The following is a 19806-nucleotide window of genomic DNA, read 5'->3' on the forward strand; positions in this document are numbered from 1 at the left end:
GTAGTAGAAGCAAGTGATTGATTTAGATCAAAGGTTGCACTAAGATCTAAAGAGACAATAACCACCATTTGATTAAGTTCATTTACAAGGACTAGGAGAAGAATCTCTGTAGAGTGGCTTGTCTGGAAGCCTGATTGTTTGGGGTGGAAATGATGAGAGCTGTTGATGGACAATTGTTTCTAAAAGTTTTGAAACCAAGGAAACAATTGAATTTGGATGGTAACTAGATAGTTGGACTTACTTCTCCCCTGCAGCCCGGGCTGCAGTGTGATACAACAGTTCAGCCTGGACTGCAGGAGAGGAGGGAGTGACAGAAAGTTCCAGTCCAGCTAGGTTCCAAATTGTGATCTCTTATCTTTAATCTTATTGTGGCTGCTGGTTTCTTTTTGAGCCCATGGAGCTTGGACTCTCTCCAGTCCTGCTCCAATCATGTTATCCAGCCATCGGGGATGGAACTGGATAACATCACTGAAGATCTATGAGACAGGCCTATTTTAGTTTACCAGTTATGAGCAAAAATCAGATGAGCTAATAATTGTAGTATCCTGGTAGATAAATTGCATCACATAAAATTAGTGAGCATTCAGACTGAAGTTATCATTCTTAGCAAAGACAATGTAACAGAATCAGAACCAGCAGCATTCTTAGGGATCATATCTACTTTCCATTGCCACTTTTCCACATACTTAAGGGTCCAGCAGGCAAACAGACTAGTCCAAATTCATGTCTTTTTAAGAGCATGCATACTTTGGAACTGATTTTCCATAACAAGAAAGAGACAATCCAAGTCATTAACTGTAGGAGTGCAGTGTGTCTATCTGATATTCATAGTAAACACTGAAAAAAACATTACTTGAAAAGCTTTGTTTAACCCTGACAAGTTGTTGAAAGAAAGATCTCATATCCCTAGTATACTTTTAGGCATGTAGGCACCTTGGTTAAACTCAAGATGCTACAGCAGTTCTCAAGGGATTATTGAATTTCCCTAGAAAGTTGGCAGCCATATATAGCATACCAGTGAGAGAGTTGATGGGGGCTAATTGTGCTCCAAGCTGCTTTCAGCACAAGATGGAAATGAGTTTTATGTCCTCTTATTACAAACTGAGTAGGCCATGTGGTAGAGGAAACTACAATCTCTGTTACTGAAACAGTATCTGGATGTGGATGACATTTTACGTACATAACACCTGTGAAAGAATTTGTATAGCGACAGCATGTTTAAGAGAGTTATTCCCTGAACTACCCAGCAGATTGAGCCTGGATCATGTGTTTTTACTCTGCATAGGTTAAGCATAGGATAAGGACCTGATTCCAAGGCTGGCAATGAACCAATGAAAATGCAGCATCTACTTTTAAGTTGTTGGCACGCAAGACCAACAAAATGGGGGCTGAAGAAAATGGGTTAAGGTCATGTTCTCTCTCTCTCTCTCTCTTTTACAGCCATTGCTCCCTCTCACCAATTTTATCACATACAGTTCATATTCATTCCCTGTGTCTGTGTTACAGTTTTCAATTTCTTTTTGTGACTCTCACAACCCCTTGCACTCTTACTGCCTGTTTCTGGCTCTCATGATCACAGCTCTTTCTCTGTCACTTTGCCACTCTGATGCCAAGGTCTCTCTACATTATGCCTGTCACTTCATAAGAACATAAGAATGGGTCAAACCAATGGTCCATCTAGCCCAGTATCCTGTTTCCAAAAGTAGTCAATGAAGGTCACAAGTACCTGGCAGAAACCCAAATAGTAGCAACATCCCATGCTACCAATCCTGGGGCAAGCAGTGGCTTCCCTCATGTCTATCTCAATAGCGGACTATGGACTTTTCCCCCAGGAACTTGTCCAAACCTTTTTTAAACCCAGATACTCTAACCGCTCTTACCACATCCTTCGGCAATGAGTTCCAGACCTTAACTATTATTTGAGTGAAAAAATATTTCCTTCTATTAGTTTTAAAAGTATTGCCATGTAACTTCATTGAGTGCCCCCTAGTGTTCGTACTTTTTGAAAGAGTAAAAAATCGATTTACTTCTACTCGTTCTAAACCACTCAGGATTTTGTAGACCTCAATCATATATTCCCTCAGCCATCTGTTTTCCAAGCCGAAGAGCCCTAACCTCTTTAGCCTTTCCTCAGATGAGAGGAGTTCCATCCCTTTTATAATTTTGGTCGCTCTTCTTTGAACTTTTTCTAATTCAGCTATATCTTTTTTTAAATACGGCAACCAGAACTGAACACAATAGGTGAGGTAACACCATGGAGCAATAGAGGCATTATAGTATTATCAGTCTTACTTACTATTCCTTTCCTAATAACTCCTAGCATCCTGTTGGTTTTTTGGCCACAGTCAAATACTTTTTCTTGCAGGGAATTGCAGGGTCGATGACTTTTGTTGTTATGTGTGTGGAAGCTCCTGCTTCACTTCTGGCATTTTTTGCCATGATAATGATGGTACAGATGGTGTTCAGTGTCCTTTATTTCCCACGTCCTCTCCATGACTCTTCAGATGACTGGAGGTGCTTTTCCAGTAAGGAAATACAAATTGTATTTGAGTTGGCAGCCTTCTGATTATTTAATTGTTGTTCAGCACCAGGTCAAATTTCTTTGTATAAGTGGAACATTTTCACACTGGGCAAGTCTACTCAGAAGAGGAGTAACACAGGGGAATGGATGAAGCTAATTGAGCAGTTTGAGATCAAGCATTTTACCACTGTATTTCAATAAGCTAAACAAACCTTAGATTAAAATAGGTATTAAAAGTATTTTGTTTTAAAAAATGTTATAAAACAGCTTACAATTGTCCTATTGAATTCCAAATGCCTCACGTTAAGCATGTGTATCGGGTGTGGGTTGATGTGATTTGGTATAGGGATTTGTACTGATTTAGAATTTTAGAATTATAATCATACTTATTTGAAGGGAATTATCAGTTGGAACTTTTCTTAAGTCCAGCACTTAGCTGTCATCAGTGCTTGCTTAGTTGTATAACACAGAACATAGGCAACTGTGACCATCTCTCTTTTCCTTCACTTCCCACCCTCTGTACTTAAAAAGGAATTTAAAAATTTCAGCTTGCTGTAGTTTAGTTTATTAAAATACTCAACGTACTGTCCTTCAAAGCAATATCACCAGAGCAGATTACAATAAAATGTAACAGATCTAAGAATATAACAGATACCCTACTGGGTCATACCAAAGGTCCATCTAACCCAGGATTCTGTTTCCAACAGTGGCCAAGCCAGGTCACAAGTACCGGGTAGGATCTGTAAAGATGACAAGATTCCATGCTACCTAACTCCAGGGATAAGCAGTGGCTTTCCCCAGGTCTACCTTAATAATGGTTTATTAACTTTTTTCAAGAGCAAAAGGGAGTAGGAAATGGACCAATGACTCCAGAGACTGGGACAGTAGGATCAATTATGAACAATTTTATTACAGACTCGACACAACTTCTTTCTCCAGGATTTTATCCACACCTCTTTTTAATTCCATTTAAAGAGTTCTGAATCCTACTGAGGTCAATCCTCAATGGGGTTCATGACATTGAACAGGAGAATATTATCTGCATAATAGAAGGTGGCAACACCCAGATCTTGAATAAGTAATGTTAAAGGACTCAAATAATATTAAAAAGCAATGGGCAAGCACAGAACCTTGCAGGACTCCAGAGTGAGAGGATGTGAAGAAGAACAGGAAGGACAGGATACTGAGAAGGTATGATCGCTCAACAAAGAATGAAACCAGGTTAGTACAGTCCCGGAAATACCCAGGTACTGAAGTCTAGTCAGGAGAATGGTGTGGTCCACTAGATAAAGTGCTGCAGTAAGGTCTAAGGAGATGATCAGACCAGCATCACCTTGCTCAAATGCATTGTGAATGTCATTCAAAAATGCAGTCCGCAGTCTCTGTGCTGTGGTGGAGTCTAAAGCTAGACTGCCTCAGTGCAGCACATTAAGATCTTCAGTGTACTGGAGAAGCTGTTGAAAGACTAGTTTTTCTGTAATTTTAGACAGGTAGCAGATATTTGAAATAGGGTGGTAGTTGTGTACCAACATTGAGTCAGCTTTAGCCTGTTTTAACACATGCTTCCAAGAACAAGAGAGAAGACTTGAAGTTAGACTGTTATAAATCATCATTAAGGAAAGAGGAATAAGATAATTTTTTTAACCTTTAATTAATGTGACCTCACTCTCAGTAGTTTAAACTCACCCTACTGTAACCGATAAATTACCTCAGATGAGTTTAAGCCAAAACGGGAGAAAAGATACGCAATTAGTACACTAACCCCGTACTTCTATTTCAAAAATAGAGTAGGAAAAATTCTAAATTAACAGAAACATCAGTTGACTAATAAGAAAAATCTAAACTTTAATACGTTTGTTTTAAATAGAATCACAGGCGAACTACTACTATCTTCAGATAAGTATTAACACTCAATACTAAAAAAACATGAATTCTATCTCTAATCTCATAAAACTTCAGAATCTAACAAGTAGTTCATTCTTTGCATTTATATTTTATTTCATAGAATTCCTTTGGAAAACTCACACCAAATGAATTCAGGTAAGTTCTCCCGTTTATTTATTATATATTTTTTTCTTAGCTGAGGTTGAAAATTTTCTTTTCTTCTCACGACCAGATTTGCAGCTTTACGTCTAGCATGGGGGCCGGCCCAAGGTTGATTTTTTTTCTTCTTTGATCCTGGCGATGTCTCCTCAGGAGTCTTGTTTCTTCTTCCTACACCTCTTACTTAAAATAAATGAGGAAGGAGAACCCTGTCTTCCTGCCTGTTCATAAGTTCTAAATAAGTGTCATTAATGGAACGCAATACTGTGGCCCAACTCACTAATAAAAATAAAATTAACCATAGGTTTCTAAACTTCCAGGCTTATGCTTCAACTTTCACTTCCCTAACCTAAAGGGCACCTGAACAAGCACTAGTATTCGCTTCCACTAGAGTACTCAGTCAATATTGCAGTTATCATTCCAACATACAGACTCACAATCCATTCCCACCACTTAGCACTCATACTCTTTAAATGCTTTCTGATACTATATCAAAATTAACTGTTGATTTAATATTATAAATAGTATCAGTTTGTTTTTGTTTCTATCACTATGTTTAGAATTCACAAATCCCTTTTTGAATGCACTCAGCACTTTCACTAATCAGTGATACAGAACTTTACCTAGCCCTGCTCCCAGGATCTTTCATCCAATCACACTGGATACACAAACCTTTGTTCAGTGCACTCAGTCTGACTCACTTCCCAAAAGTTTACTGACTTCTTTGAAATTAGCTTTACTCAAGCTTCACTTTCCCAGGCAGTCGTGGTGATCAAATCCATAAACACTCTTTTTTTCCCTTTACCTGAACTCATTCCCACTTAAAACAATCTTGCTTCTCTAATTAGTACACAAATCCTTTTCAGGATTCTTTCAAACCTTTTTTTAAATTTTTTTTTACCACCTTCTGTCCACTCTCACACTCAAAAATACATATTCTCTCTTCATCTGCTTCTGCCCAACTCTCAACTGACCAGCAAGCCGTTGCCAAGGCAACTAGGTCTCAGCTTGCTCAGCTGTTGTCCCATAGTGATGTCACTATAGAACCCTTATTTTTTTTCCTCTGGAGGAGCCCAGTTAAGATTATTTTAACCCCTTAGGGTTACATAAAGGAGATAGAATGGGGCCAAGTGGGGTAGGTGGAGCTCACAAGTTTTGTCAGAGAGGTCAAAGTTGGCAGTGTAAAGGAAGACCATGTGAATGCTGTTAATTTGGAAGAGGGGGAGAAGTTTTGATAGGAGAGAGTCTCAGTGCTTACAACCACATCTGTGTCTTTAAATGAATACTTTGCTTCAGTTGTCACCGTGAAAGATGTGGGAGAGATACCGGTGCCTGAAATGGTATTCAATGCTGACGAGTCACAGAAACTGAATCAAATCTCTGTAAACATGGAAGATGTAATGGAGCAATTTGAAAAATTGAAGAGTGGCAAATTGCCTGGACCAGATGGTAAACAGTCCCAGAGTACTGGTAGAATTGAAAAATGAACTTGCAGAACTATTGTTAGAAATATATAATTTATCTTTAAAATCAAGCATGGTACCAGAAGATTGAAAGGTGGCCAATGTAACGCAGATTTGTTAAAAAGGTTCCAGAAGTGATCCGGGAAATTATAAACCGGTGATCCTGCTGCTGGTGCCAGGCAAAATGGTACAGACTATTATAAAGAACAAAATTACAGAGCATATACATAAGCATGGATTAATGAGACAATGCCAACATGGATTTAGTCATGGGAAATCTTGCCACACCAATTTACTACATTTCTTTGAAGAGTGAATAAGCATATGGATAAAGGTGAGCCAGTCGATACTGTGTATCTGGATTTCCAAAAGGCATTTGACAAAGTACCTCATGAAAGACTCCTGAGGAAATTAGAAAGTCATGGGATAGGAGGCAGTGGTGCCAGCACAGACCCCTGGGGAACCCCACTATCTACCCTTCTCCATTTATAATATTGACCATTTAACCCTACTCTATGTTTTCTATCTTTTAACCAGTTTTAAGCCCACAATAGAACCTCCTATCCCATGATTCTCCAATTGGGTAGATAGTGGGGTTCCCCAGGGATGTGTTCTGGGACCGCTGCTTTTAAACATATTTATAACTAGTGAGGTAATTAAATTTGCTGATGACACAAGTTATTCAAAGTTGCTAAATCGCAAGAGGATTGTGAAAAATTGCAAGAGGACCTTATGAGACTGGGAGATTGGGCATCCAATTGGCAGATGACTTTTAATGTGAGTTGCAAAGTGATGCATGTGGGAAAGAGGAACCCAAACCATAGTTACATGATGCAAGGTTCCCCATTAGGAGTCGCTGCCCAGGAAAAAGATCGAGGTGTCATCGTCGAAAATAGAATGATAGGAATTATTAGGAAAGAAATGCAAAACAAAACTGAGAATGTTATAATGCCTTTGTATTGCTCCATGGTGCGACCACCCCTCAAATACTGTGTGCAGTTCTGGTCACTGCATCACAAAAAAGATTTAGTGTATAAGAAATGGTACAGAGAAGGGCAACGAATATGATAAAGGGGATGGGACAACTTCCCTATAAGGAAAGGCTAAAGTGGCTAGGGCTCTTCAGCTTGGAGAAGAGTTGGCTGAGGGGAGATACGATAGAGGTTTATAAAATACTGAGTGGAGTGGAACAGGTGCATGTGAATTGTTTGTTTACTCTTTCAAAAAATACTAGGAGTAGGGGGCACACAAAGAAGCTACAAAGTAGTAAATTTAAAATGAATCAGAGAAAATATTTCTTCACTCAATGAGTAATTAAACTCTGGAATTTGTTTCCAGAGAATGTGGTAAAAGCAGTTAGCTTAGCAAGGTTTAAAAAGGTTTAGATAATTTCCTAAAAGTCCATAAACCATTATTAAGATGGACTTGGGAAATCCACTGCATATTCTAGGATAAACAACATAAAATCTGTTTTGCTGTTCTAGGATCTTGTCAGGTACTTGTGACCTGGATTGGCCACTGTTGGAAACAGGATACTGGACTTGATGGACTTTCGATCAGTCCCAGTATGGCAATGCTTATGTTCTTATGTTATGTTCTTATTTCTTCTTTCTGAACGTGAGCAATAGGCTGAGTGGAGGGGTGGTGCAGACACCTAAATCCTTTTCCTGGGTGATGACTGATAATGTGGATCTTAGCATTCTGTAGCAATGGATAAGATTATCCATCCTTACATGCGTCACTTTGCATATGTCCATATTAAATTTAATCTGCTGTTAGGATGCCCAGTCTTAAGGTCTTCCTGCAGTTTCTCACAGTCTGCATGTGATATGAGAACTTTGAATAATTTTGTGTCATCTACAAATTTGTATCACTGTTCTTCTCATTCCAATTTCTAGATCATGTATAAATGTATTAAAATGCACCAGTCCCAGAATATATCCCTACTAATAATCAAACACCAAATATAATTATCCGTACACCAAGCAAATACACTTAAAGTCATATAATATAACATTAAAAGAAAATGGACCAACATAAACAACAGTGACAAACCTTTTCAGTTCTGCAGCACCTGGAGCCCTTCCCTCCCCCCCAAAAGTATAAAGTTAATTTTAACGAAATTCTAGTGAAAACTGTGAGACCTCTAGGGCCAGAGAAAGTACCTAAAGTACCTGCATGTAATAAATGTAAACTGCCTTAAAGGTTTGACCAATTGTGTATCTATCTATATATATATATATATACACACACACACACACACACACACACACACACACACATATATATATATATATATATATATATATATATATATATATATAGTGACAAGGCAAGCCCCAGAGATTTCCCAGTGAAGCAGTTGAGTCCGGGTCCCAGAAGTCCTTGCAAGAATGAGAGACGATAGTAGTCCTAAAAAAATAGAATGGATTTCCAGCCCCAGCAGGGGGAGCAATGGCTCGAGGCAGGGTGAGCCTGTTACTCCCTTCCCCACTAGAGGGAGAGGGAAGGATGAAGCTCAGTTTCCCTGGCTTCACCATCAGTATATAATTCCCCCCAGCTGTGAGAAGGGGAGAGCAGATTTCCTGGAGGCTCTCAGTCACCAGGAGAGAGGGGAGACGAATGCAGAGAGAGATTCCATGGAGTATATGGAGGAAGGAAGTAGCCTGCCACTAGAGCTGCCTAAGGGAGAGGAGCCAACTACCATGGAGTGGGAGAATTCAAAGGTTGCTCTGTCCAGCACTTGAAGGCAGTGGAGGAGCAGGGCCGTGCCTAGGGTCTCTGGCGCCCCCCTGCAGCCTATCAGTTTGCGCCCCCCCTGCAGACTATCAGTTGGGGTGCCCCCCCCCCCCCCCGTGAAAATGATCGCTCACCACTTGCCACACTGATAGGAATTGTCAGCAATATTCTTAGAAACAAATTGCTATACATTGCAAAATAAGATAGCAGATGTAAATTCTCAAAGTGGACATATTCCAAACACTAAAATGAAAATAAAATGATTTTTTTTCTACCTTTGTTGTCTGGTGACTTTCTTTTTCTGATCATGCTGGCCCAGTATCTGATTCTGCTGCTATCTGTCCTCTTAACTCCGTTTCCAGGGCTTCCTTTCCATTTATTTCTTTCCTTTCCTCCTTTCTTCTTCATTTCTGGTCCTCAGCTTCTGCCTATTTTCTTCATCCATGTGCAGTTTTTCTCCTCTCTTCCTTTTCCCTCATTTCATCTCCTTCATCTCTCTTCCCTTCCCTCTATGTCCAGCAATTTCTCCTCTCTCCCTGAACCCTGCCCTCCCAATCCATGCCCATCCATGCTCCTCTGTCCCCTGCCCCCTCCATTCATCCTTTTCCAGCAATTCCCCTCTCTCCCTGAGCCCTGCCCTCCCAATCCATGCCCATCCATGCTCCTCTGTCCCCTGCCCCCTCCATTCATCCCTTTCCAGCAATTCCCCTCTCTCCCTGAGCCCTGCCCTCCCAATCCATGTCCATCCATGCTCCTCTGTCACCTGCCCCCTCCATTCATCCCTATCCAGCAATTCCCCTCTCTCCCTCAGCCCTGCCCTGCAATCCATATCCATCCATGCCCATCTGTCCCCTCCATTCATCCCTATCCAGCAATTCCCCTCTCCCTGCCCTCCCAATCCATGCTTATCCATGCTCCTCTGTCCCCTGCCCCCTCCATTCATCCCTTTCCAGCAATTCCCCTCTCTCCCTGAGCCCTGCCCTCCCAATCCATGCCCATCCATGCTCCTCTGTCACCTGCCCCCTCCATTCATCCCTATCCAGCAATTCCCCTCTCTCCCTGAGCCCTGCCCTGCAATCCATATCCATCCATGCCCATCTGTCCCCTCCATTCATCCCTATCCAGCAATTCCCCTCTCTCCCTGAGCCCTGCCCTCCCAATCCATGCTCCTCTGTCCCCTGCCCCCTCCATTCATCCCTTTCCAGCAATTCCCCTCTCTCCCTGAGCCCTGCCCTCCCAATCCATGCTCCTCTGTCCCCTGCCCCCTCCATTCATCCTTTTCCAGCAATTCCCCTCTCTCCCTGAGCCCTGCCCTCCCAATCCATGCCCATCCATGCTCCTCTGTCCCCTGCCCCCTCCATTCATCCCTTTCCAGCAATTCCCCTCTCTCCCTGGGCCCTGCCCTCCCAATCCATGCCCATCCATGCTCCTCTGTCCCCTGCCCCCTCCATACATCCCTTTCCAGCAATTCCCCTCTCTCCCTGAGCCCTGCCCTCCCAATCCATGCCCATCCATGCTCCTGTCACCTGCCCCCTCCATTCATCCCTATCCAGCAATTCCCCTCTCTCCCTGAGCCGTGCCCTGCAATCCATATCCATCCATGCCCATCTGTCCCCTCCATTCATCCCTATCCAGCAATTCTCCTCTCTCCCTGAGCCCTGCCCTGCAATCCATATCCATCTATGCCCATCTGTCCCCTCCATTCATCCCTATCCAGCAATTCCCCTCTCTCCCTGAGCCCTGCCCTCCCAATCCATGCCCATCCATGCTCCTCTGTCACTTGCCCCCTCCATTCATCTCTATCCAGCAATTCCCCTCTCTCCCTGAGCCCTGCCATGCAATCCATATCCATCCATGCCCATCTGTCCCCTCCATTCATCCCTATCCAGCAATTCCCCTCTCCCTGCCCTCCCAATCCATGCTCATCCATGCTCCTCTGTCCCCTGCCCCTCCATTCATCCCTTTCCAGCAATTCCCCTCTCTCCCTGAGCCCTGCCCTCCCAATCCATGCCCATCCTTGCTCCTCTGCCCCCTGCCCCCTCCATTCATCCCTTTCCAGCAATTCCCCTCTCTCCCTGAGCCCTGCCCTCCCAATCCATTCCCATCCATGCTCCTCTGTCCCCTGCCCCCTCCATTCATCCTTTTCCAGCAATTCCCCTCTCTCCCTTCCATGACCCCCCCTCGCATCCATGCTCCTCTCTCTCCCATGGCCCAGCCTGGCCCGCCCTCTTCTCCCCCCCCTTCGCAACCATGCCCCCCCTTCGCATCCTTGCTGTCGTTTCTCCCCTGCCCTCCCGCTCCCATTGTTCAACTGCCCACCCTCTTCTCTTCCCCCAACATCCCTTTTCTTTTTTTTTTTTCTTTTTAAATTTACCTCCGTGGTGGCGGTTCCGGGAGCACAGCGTCAGGGAAAGAGGCGGCGCTCCCGATGTCTAGCCTTCCCTTCGCTGTGTTCCGCCTTCTTCTGACGTCATCAGAAGAAGGCGGAACACAGCGAAGGGAAGGCTAGAGACATCGGGAGCGCCGCCTCCTACCCTGACGCTGCGCTGCCGGAACCGCCACCACGGAGGTAAATTTAAAAAGAAAAAAAAAGAAAAGGGATGTTGGGGGAGGACGAGCGAGGTGAGCAAGGTGTGGCGGCACCCCCCAGAGGGAAGCGCCCCCCTGCCATGCTTACCTCGCTTACCGGGTTAGCACGGCCCTGTGGAGGAGGCCACACCGGGCGTGGTGCTGAGCGGTGGGAGAAACTGCCAATCCTGTTCCTTACAGGGTTCCCTCTGTGCTGTGAAAAGGCAGGTGATTTGTGGTATTGGTTTGATGTGCAAAGACTGTCCATGAAGACTTGTTCTGAACTGTTATGTTATACTGGAAGTGTGCTGAACTCTTACTAAACCCTTCTGAAGGAGGGGGAAGGGAAAGTGAATGCCCTAATAGAAGAAGACCTGAGCGTTTGCTGAGGGATTTTGAGACCTGGACTGTACCTTTTTTTTTTCTTTTGAAGATTATCTTATGAGGACTGTACCTTTTTCTTTGAAGACTATATTAAGATGGCTGTACCTTTTGTTATGAAGAATTAATTATGATTTTTGGTATGAAATTGCCTTGACAATAAAATACTTTGGCCCTGAGTCCCAGTATCAGCAGTATTCTGTCCAGGAACCCTGGGAGCCCCGCAGGGTTGCCGGCTCCACCCAAGAGGAGGAAGTGGACCCCCTTTACAATATATTGTAAAGAGTATGTAGGCAGCCCGGGGGAACAGAAAGAAAAGAGGAGAGAAAGGGACTACAAATTTCAGCATGCCCCAAAGGAACCCTGGGGTAAGCAAGAATACCCCAGGTACAGGCAGGCAATCCCCAGGGAAGAACCCGAAATAGGAAACTACAACTCCCAGCATGCCCCAAGGGAACCGGGGGATAAGAGAAACTATGTGCATTCCTGGGAGAGACCAGAGGAGGGCCGCAGGGAAGGAGTAACCTGGTGGAAGAGGTGGTGGAACAAGTGGGTGGAGAAAGAAGGGACTCCAAAGAACTTTAATGAAGAAAAGGCTGAGCAGCTGGGAGAGGGGCGGGGTGAAGAGAATATGGATTGGGCTCCTGAGGAGAGAGGGGCAGAGAGTGAGCCTTGCCCTATGGAGTTGACTGAACCGGAGAACACCCTGGAAGAGCCGATGGACTTTTCAGCTCTGGCTCAGCGGAAGCCAAGGAGGTAGCGGGGCCAAGCCGGGTCAAGCGGGAAGAGGTCAGGGAAGAGAGAGTGACTGACCAAGAGGGTGGGACCCTAGGCTTTGAGCCCGCGCAGAGCCATATTGTGTTTAAAGCTGGAATTGAAAGTGAACTGTGTTTTGAAAGCCTGGCTGTGTTTTGAAAGCCTGGCTAACCTGAACTGTGTTTTGAAAGCCTGGCTGTGTTTTAAAGCCTGGCTAAACTGAACTGTGTTTTGAAAGTCTGGCTGTGTTTTAAAGCCTGACTAAACTGAACTGTATTTTGGTAAGCCTAGCTCAACTGAACCGAGGGGGGGTTTTTTGTTTTGCTTTTTGCTGCTCCTCTCTAGGAGAGGAAGAGAGAGGACGCAGCTGCTGAAGCCTGGCCTGTGTACCAAACCGGCTTGAGTAAGGTACATGGTAACAGGGATTTGTTTTGTGTTTTGGATCTGTACTGGAGAGAAGGAGGGACGCCCTTCCTATGCAATAAACAGCTTTATTTTGAGTTGGAGGTGAGCACGGCTGGAGAGTGTTCTTTTGTTTGGGGAGCTGCAACCTCGGAGTGAAGGTGAGCCACGTAACAATATACACACATAAATAATATATATTTTGTGGTATCATGTAATACAGGTATTCTGTGTAAAAAAAACTTTGGTGCTCAGCCTTGAATTTCATTCTGTAAGGCTCTATGTAAAGATAAACAGGTAGTAAGTTCCATAGAATGGGAGCCTGGTAGGAATAGGTTGATTGACATATTATATCCAATAGATATTAGCAGGAGAAAAATAGTCAAAATATGTTGGACCATGGGGGGGGGGGGGGGCAGGAGAAAGAGAAGAGGGAGAGTGGAAACTGGGACCCATATAAGAGATGCTGCACTTGAAGGGAGCACAAAGACAAGGGCACAGAGGGGCAATGCTAGACACAAGGGGAGGGATAGGGACCCAGAGGAGGAATTCTGAGCACAGTAAGATAGGGACACAAAGAAGAGATGCTAAATGTGGAGGGAGGATAGGGACACAAAGAAGAGACACTGGACAGGAAGGATAGAGATGCAGAGAAAAGATGGATGGTTGACATGGAGGGGCATAATCGAAAGGCGCTGGCTGGTCATCTCCGGCGCCGCAAGCAGGCGGAGCCAACCGTATTTTCGAAAAAAGATGGCCGGCCATCTTTTTCTTCACTAATACGGTTGGGCCTGGCCAAATGTCAGACTTTGCCGGGTTTGAGATGGCTGGCATCGTTTTTTTGGACATAATGGAAAAAAATGCCGGCGATCTCAAACCCGGCGAAATCCAAGGCAATTGGTCATGGAAGGAACCAGCATTTGTAGTGCACTGGCCCCCCTGACATGCCAGGACACCAACTGGGCACTTCTAAAAATTAAAAAATTTTTTTTTTAAATAGCTCCCAGGTGTATAGCTCCCTTCCCTTGGTTATTTAGCCCCCCAAATCATAGGCGCCCCGTATAAGAGGCTTGGGGAGGCTAACAAGCTCATTTTCAAAGCACTTAGCCTCCCAAAGTTCCATAGAAGCCTATGGAACTTAGCCTCCCAAAGTGCTTTGAAAATATGCCTGTAAGCCTCCCCAGCCCAATCGTGGACTTCCCTTGGCTGCTAGCCTGGTGGGGTGCAGGGGGAGCGGTCACTCTCCCAAACAGATCTTTAAAAGAGATGGCGCCTAAGTGCCAAATGCTGCCTCCTCCCCCCTCCTGCGCGAGTCTTGCACCTTCCCCCCGCTCTCACCCATCCACATGGTCACTCCGGCCTGAGGCGTTCTCCCTCCGATGTCATGCTGGCAATTCACATAGCCAGCCTTAATCTGCCTGCATCGGAGCCTCTCCTTCAGACGCGTCCCACCTCTGCGTAAGACAGGAAGTTGCATTAAAGGAGGCGGGATGCGTCTGAGGGAGAGGCTCTGACGCAGGCAGATTAAGGCTGGCTATGTGAATCACCGGCATCGGAGGGAGAAAGCCTTAGTATTTAAAAACGAGCGACCACGCGGATGGGTGAGAGACAGGACTCCGGGGGGGGGGGGGGGGGGAAGCTAAATAGTAATAGTAGTAGTAAAGCTATGGATGGCTGAAAGGGGGCAGGGGAGAGAAGAGTCGCTGGTGGGCAGGGAGGGCAGGGGGGAGAGGAGGGCTGCTGGACATGGGTGGATGGAGGGGAGAGCAGGGTTGCTGGACATGGGTGGATGGAGGGGAGGGCAGGTGGAGAGGAGGGTTGCTGGACGGGTGGATGGAGGGGAGGGCAGGGTTGCTGAACATGGGTGGATGGAGGGGGGCAGGGGAGAGAAGAGAATCACTGGGGATGGATGGATGGAGGGAGGGCAGGGGAGAGGAGAGTTGCTGGATATGGGTGGATGGAGGGGAGAGGAGGGTTGCTGGACATGGATGGAGGGAGAAGGGAGGAGTGAGGAAGGAGATGAGATGAGGGAAAAGGAAGAGAATAGAAACACTGCACATGGATGAAGAAAATAGGCAGAAGCTGGATCCACTGGACAGTCAAGTCTGCGGAGGACCCAGCTTTTAATTACGGATGTAGGACAAGAAATGAAGAAGAAAGGCGGAAAGTAAAGAAATAAATGGAAAGGAAGCCCTGGAAATGGAGTTAAGAGGACAGATAGCAGCAGAATCGGATACTGGGCCAGCATGATCAGAAAAACAAAGTCACCAGACAACAAAGGTAGAAAAGATCATTTTATTTTCATTATAGTGTTTGGAATATGTCCACTTTGAGAATCAGGTGCTCAACATTAAAAGTTTATATTTATTTACTTATTTATGGCATTTTATCCCACATTAAACATGAATTAGGGTGTTTTGTGGCTGTACATGAGAATTGTGATATTATGATCCCTTGTTTCATATTGTTGACGGTCTGCATTTTCCGTATGGGTGGTATATTGGTGTATTAGGTTCTGCCCAATGTAATATTTATGGTACAGTAAGGTTTTGAGTGTGTTTTTGCACAAAGTTGTGCATAGTGTTTTGCAGTTGAGCGATTGTGGTTAGTATATGCTTTGAGCAACCACTTTATTCTTTGACATATGATACATATCTAATATCTAAATTTAATAAAAGGTATTAATTATGACTTTTATTTTTATTTTTTTTTTCTGTGTGTTACCAGACAATTATGGATTTAAGCTCCACCCCTGGCCCCACCCCTAACCCCCCCCCCCTTTAGCCTCCCCAAACAGTTGGGCCACCGACCGCCTATGCCCCAAATCCCCCCCAAAACCCACTCCCCACTCCCCACAACTCTATACCATTACCATAGCCAAAAGGGGTGAAGGGGGGCACCTAGATGTGGGTACAGTGGGTTTTGTGTGGGTTTTGGAGGGCTCCCATTTACCACCACAAGTGGAACAGGTAGGGGGGGGGGGGATTGGCCTGGGTCCACCTGTCTGAAGTGTACTGCACCCACTAAAAACTGCTCCAGGGACTTGCATACTGCTATCAGGGAGCTGGGTATGACATTTGAGGCTGGCACACAGGCTGGCAAAAAAGTTTTTATGTTGTTTTTTTTGGGGGTGGGAGGGGGTTGGTGACCACTGGGGGAGTAAGGGGAGGTGATCCCCGATTTCCTCCGGTAGTCATTTGGTCAGTTGGGACTTCTTTTTGAAGCTTGGTCGTGAGAAAAAAGGGACCAAGTAAAGCCGGCGAAATGCTCGTCAAGCCTGGCTTTTTTTTTTTTTCCATTATCAGGTGAAGCCGGCCATCTCGTGAGCATGCCCCCGTCCTGCCTTCACTACCCTACCGACATGCCCCCTTGATGTTTCACCGGCTCCGTGATGGAAAGCAGTTGAACCCGGCCAAAATCGGCTTTCGATTATACCGATTTCACTGGGTTCAGGAGATCGCCAGCCATCTCCCGATTTGTGTTGGAAGATGGCCAGCGATCACTTTCGAAAATGAGCTGGATAGAGAGAGAAGAAATGTCAACTGGATAGGAGACCATGGAAAGAGTTAATATAAAACAAGGAAAAGCACAAAAAAAAGACACTGGGCCCAAAGCAAGGCTCAGACAATAAAGATAAAAAAGTATATTTTTTCTGAATTTATTAATTGCACATGTATCAAGGCTGACATATTACATCGTTGGTATCTAGTTGCATTTCAGTTTCTATTTATAAGAAGTTTTCTACAAAGACCTGGAATGTGTATGCCTATTGCAGTGTTGTTTACTGGAGCTCTGAAGGGATTCCTACCCTTCACCACTCCCCACTAAACTCCATTTTCAGTTTAAGTACCAGTTCGCTAACTCTTAGCTCCCAGAAACAAGAGGTAGCAGCAAGACCCTAGAAGGAAAACTTGTTAGTTACTCTGCCATGAGTGGGGAGGCACATGAATGAAACTCACCTACTCAAGACACTGGAGACTTAGAGATACAACCAAGTTATAAGGAAGTATGAGCTGGAGAACCAGCAAGCTGGTTGATATTCAAAACAATGTAACTGTCCAGAAACAGCTGACTAGTTAAATTGCTTGTTCAGGGCTGCCTGCTAATTTTCAATGGCACTTAACCAGTTATTACTGCTGAAAATTAGAAGTTAGAGCCTAAGTGAAAACCGAGTGTTTCAGGGCAGAGTATGCCCTTGAACAGTTAAATGCTGACATTCAGCACTTAGGGGTCCTTTTACCAAGGTGCACTGAAAAATGGCCTGCAGTAGTGTAGGCGAGTGTTTCAGATGCACGCAGATCCATTTTTCAGCGCACCTGTAAAAATGCCTATTTAAAATTTTGACTGAAAATGGACGTGCAGCAAAATGAAAATTGATGTGCATCCATTTTAGGTCTGAGACCTTACTGCCAGCCATTGACCTATCAATAAGGTCTCACGCGTTAACTGGACGTAATGGTCTATTTTATTTATTTATTTGTTTGTTACTTATATTCCTCATTTTCCCACTCATGCAGGGTCAATGTGGCTTACAGAGAATTAAATAAGAGTACAAAGTTAAAAGCTTAGGCAAGCATAAAAGAAGCAAATAGGAGGGGAGAAACTAACAGCGTGAACTAGGCAGGGTAAGGGACAAGGGATGCATCAATCAACATGGTAAGTTGAGGGGTAAGTCTTAGCAAAGAGGAATGTCTTTAACAACTTCTTAAAAAGGGCATGGTCCACTTGAGCTTTAAGGTGACGAGGTAACGTGTTCCAGTGTTTGGGACTCCAATAACGGAAGGACGAGGCGAAGATTTTCTTGTACTTGACACCCTTACAATTCGGAAAATGGAGGTGGAGATAGGACCGAGCAGCAGGGTTGGCATTTCTAGGCGGAAGGTCGATCAAGGGGAGCATGTAATCCGGGGCAGCCCCATAGATGATTTTATGTGTTAGGGAGCAGATCTTAAAAGCAATGCGCTCCTGTACAGGCAGCCAATGAAGTTTAAAGCGCAGGGGTTCAGCGTGTGCAAAACGCCTTTCTCTAAGGATGAGCCTCGCCGCAGTGTTCTGAGCCATTTGGAACGTTTTCAATAAGGAGGCCTGGCAACCCACATAAATACTACTACAGTAATCCAGATGGGATAGGACAAGCCAGTGGACAAGGGTACGAAACAAGTCTCTGGGAAGGAGGTATCTGATGCGCCGAAGCCTCCACATGGCCTGGAACATTTTTTTGGAGACCAAGTTTACATGATCAACCAGCTGGAGATGTGAGCCCAGATGCACTCCTAAAAGCCGCAGGCTGTTGGCAATCGGGAGGGCAGAGCCCAGAACTGGAAGCATTGTGTCAGATACATGAGCGTGCGTGGACGAGAGGATGAGACAATGAGTTTTTTCCCTGTTTAGCCTGAAGCGGAACACCCTGGCCCAATGTTCTAAAGTGGAGAAACAGGCATCTATGAGGTTGGCAACTTCTGATACTGTGGAGTGAAAAGGGATGTAGACTGTAATATCGTCCGCATAGATGAAAGGGTTGAGGTCCAGGTTTGCAAGTCCTGTGGCTAAAGGCATCATCATAATATTAAATAGGGTAGGTGAAAGGGGAGAGCCCTGAGGGACCCCACAGGAAGCATTCCACGGTTCAGAAGTGTAGGAGTTCACCATGACCTGGTAGGACCTTGAAGTCAAGAAACCCTTGAACCAATGCAAAACTGGCCCTCCTATACCAAAGGAGTCCAGTAGGTGGAGCAGGAGTTCATGATCCACCATGTCGAAAGCGCTAGACATGTCAAATTGCAGCAGAAGAATCTTCCGTCCAACAGATAGTTCTCGTCGAAAGTTAGATAAGAGGGTGACCAGGACAGTCTCCGTGCTGTAATGAACTCGAAAACCTGATTGCGAATGGTGGAGGATATCAAAATTAGTCAAAAATTTGTTGAGCTGAACATTGACCAGACTCTCCATCAGCTTGATAACTAGAGGTATCGAAGCCACTGGGCGATAGTTAGAGATGACATCTGGCTTGATCTTTAAATTCTTTGGGATTGGAGTGAGAAGGATGTTTCCATGACCTGGCGGGAAAAATCCTGCGCTTAACATATAGTTGAGGTAACAAGTCAGATCTTCGATGTAACATTTTGGTGTGACTTTTAGGAGATGGGTCGGACAAACATCTAATCTACAGCTTTTATTTGTGAATTTACGTAAAGCAGCAGCCACCTTGTCGGGCAACAGGCGATTGAATTTGATCCAAAAGCGGTCAGCAGGGCAAGCACCCGAAGGCACGGCCAAGGATACCAGGAAGTCGTCCACATCAGAGAGACAGCTGACGGTTGAAGACCGCAGGGTAAGAATTTTCTCCTTGAAGTAAGATCCAAGTTGTGTAGCTGAAGGAGGATCAACACTGGAGCGTTCTAGCTTGCGAGTATCTAGAAAGGTGTTTAGCAGCTGATATATCTGTCGGATGTCCCGGTCAACCGCCTGCATCTTAGATGAAAAGTAGGTGCGCTTTGCGAATCGGATGGCGTATTTATACTTGCGGTGACTACTTTTCCAGGCCTCCCGAGCCAGATCAGATTTGCATTTACGCCAAGTTCTTTTCATACGTCGTACCTCACATTTCAAAGCTCTCAGATCTGTTGAGAACCAAATGCAAATCAAATGCCTTTTACTGCCCGGTAGCACAGCGCACCAGAAAATAAAAATTATTTTCTGGTGAGTGTAGGGGATGTGCACCAAAAATGAAATTACCGCCTGGGCCACGCTGGGCGCTAACTCAGAATTGGTGTATGTAGGCGCTGGCGTGGCTTAGTAAAAGGGCCCCTTAACCGGCTAGGTAACCGCATAAATAGGACTGCATAAAACACAGTTCTTATCTTTATGGCCGGTTAAGTTCTGAATATCCGGCCATGTGTTAGCTGGAACTGCATAAACCGGATATTCAGTGCT

This window comes from Microcaecilia unicolor, chromosome 4, assembly GCF_901765095.1.
Source record: "Microcaecilia unicolor chromosome 4, aMicUni1.1, whole genome shotgun sequence".
NCBI classification, from domain to species: domain Eukaryota; kingdom Metazoa; phylum Chordata; class Amphibia; order Gymnophiona; family Siphonopidae; genus Microcaecilia; species Microcaecilia unicolor.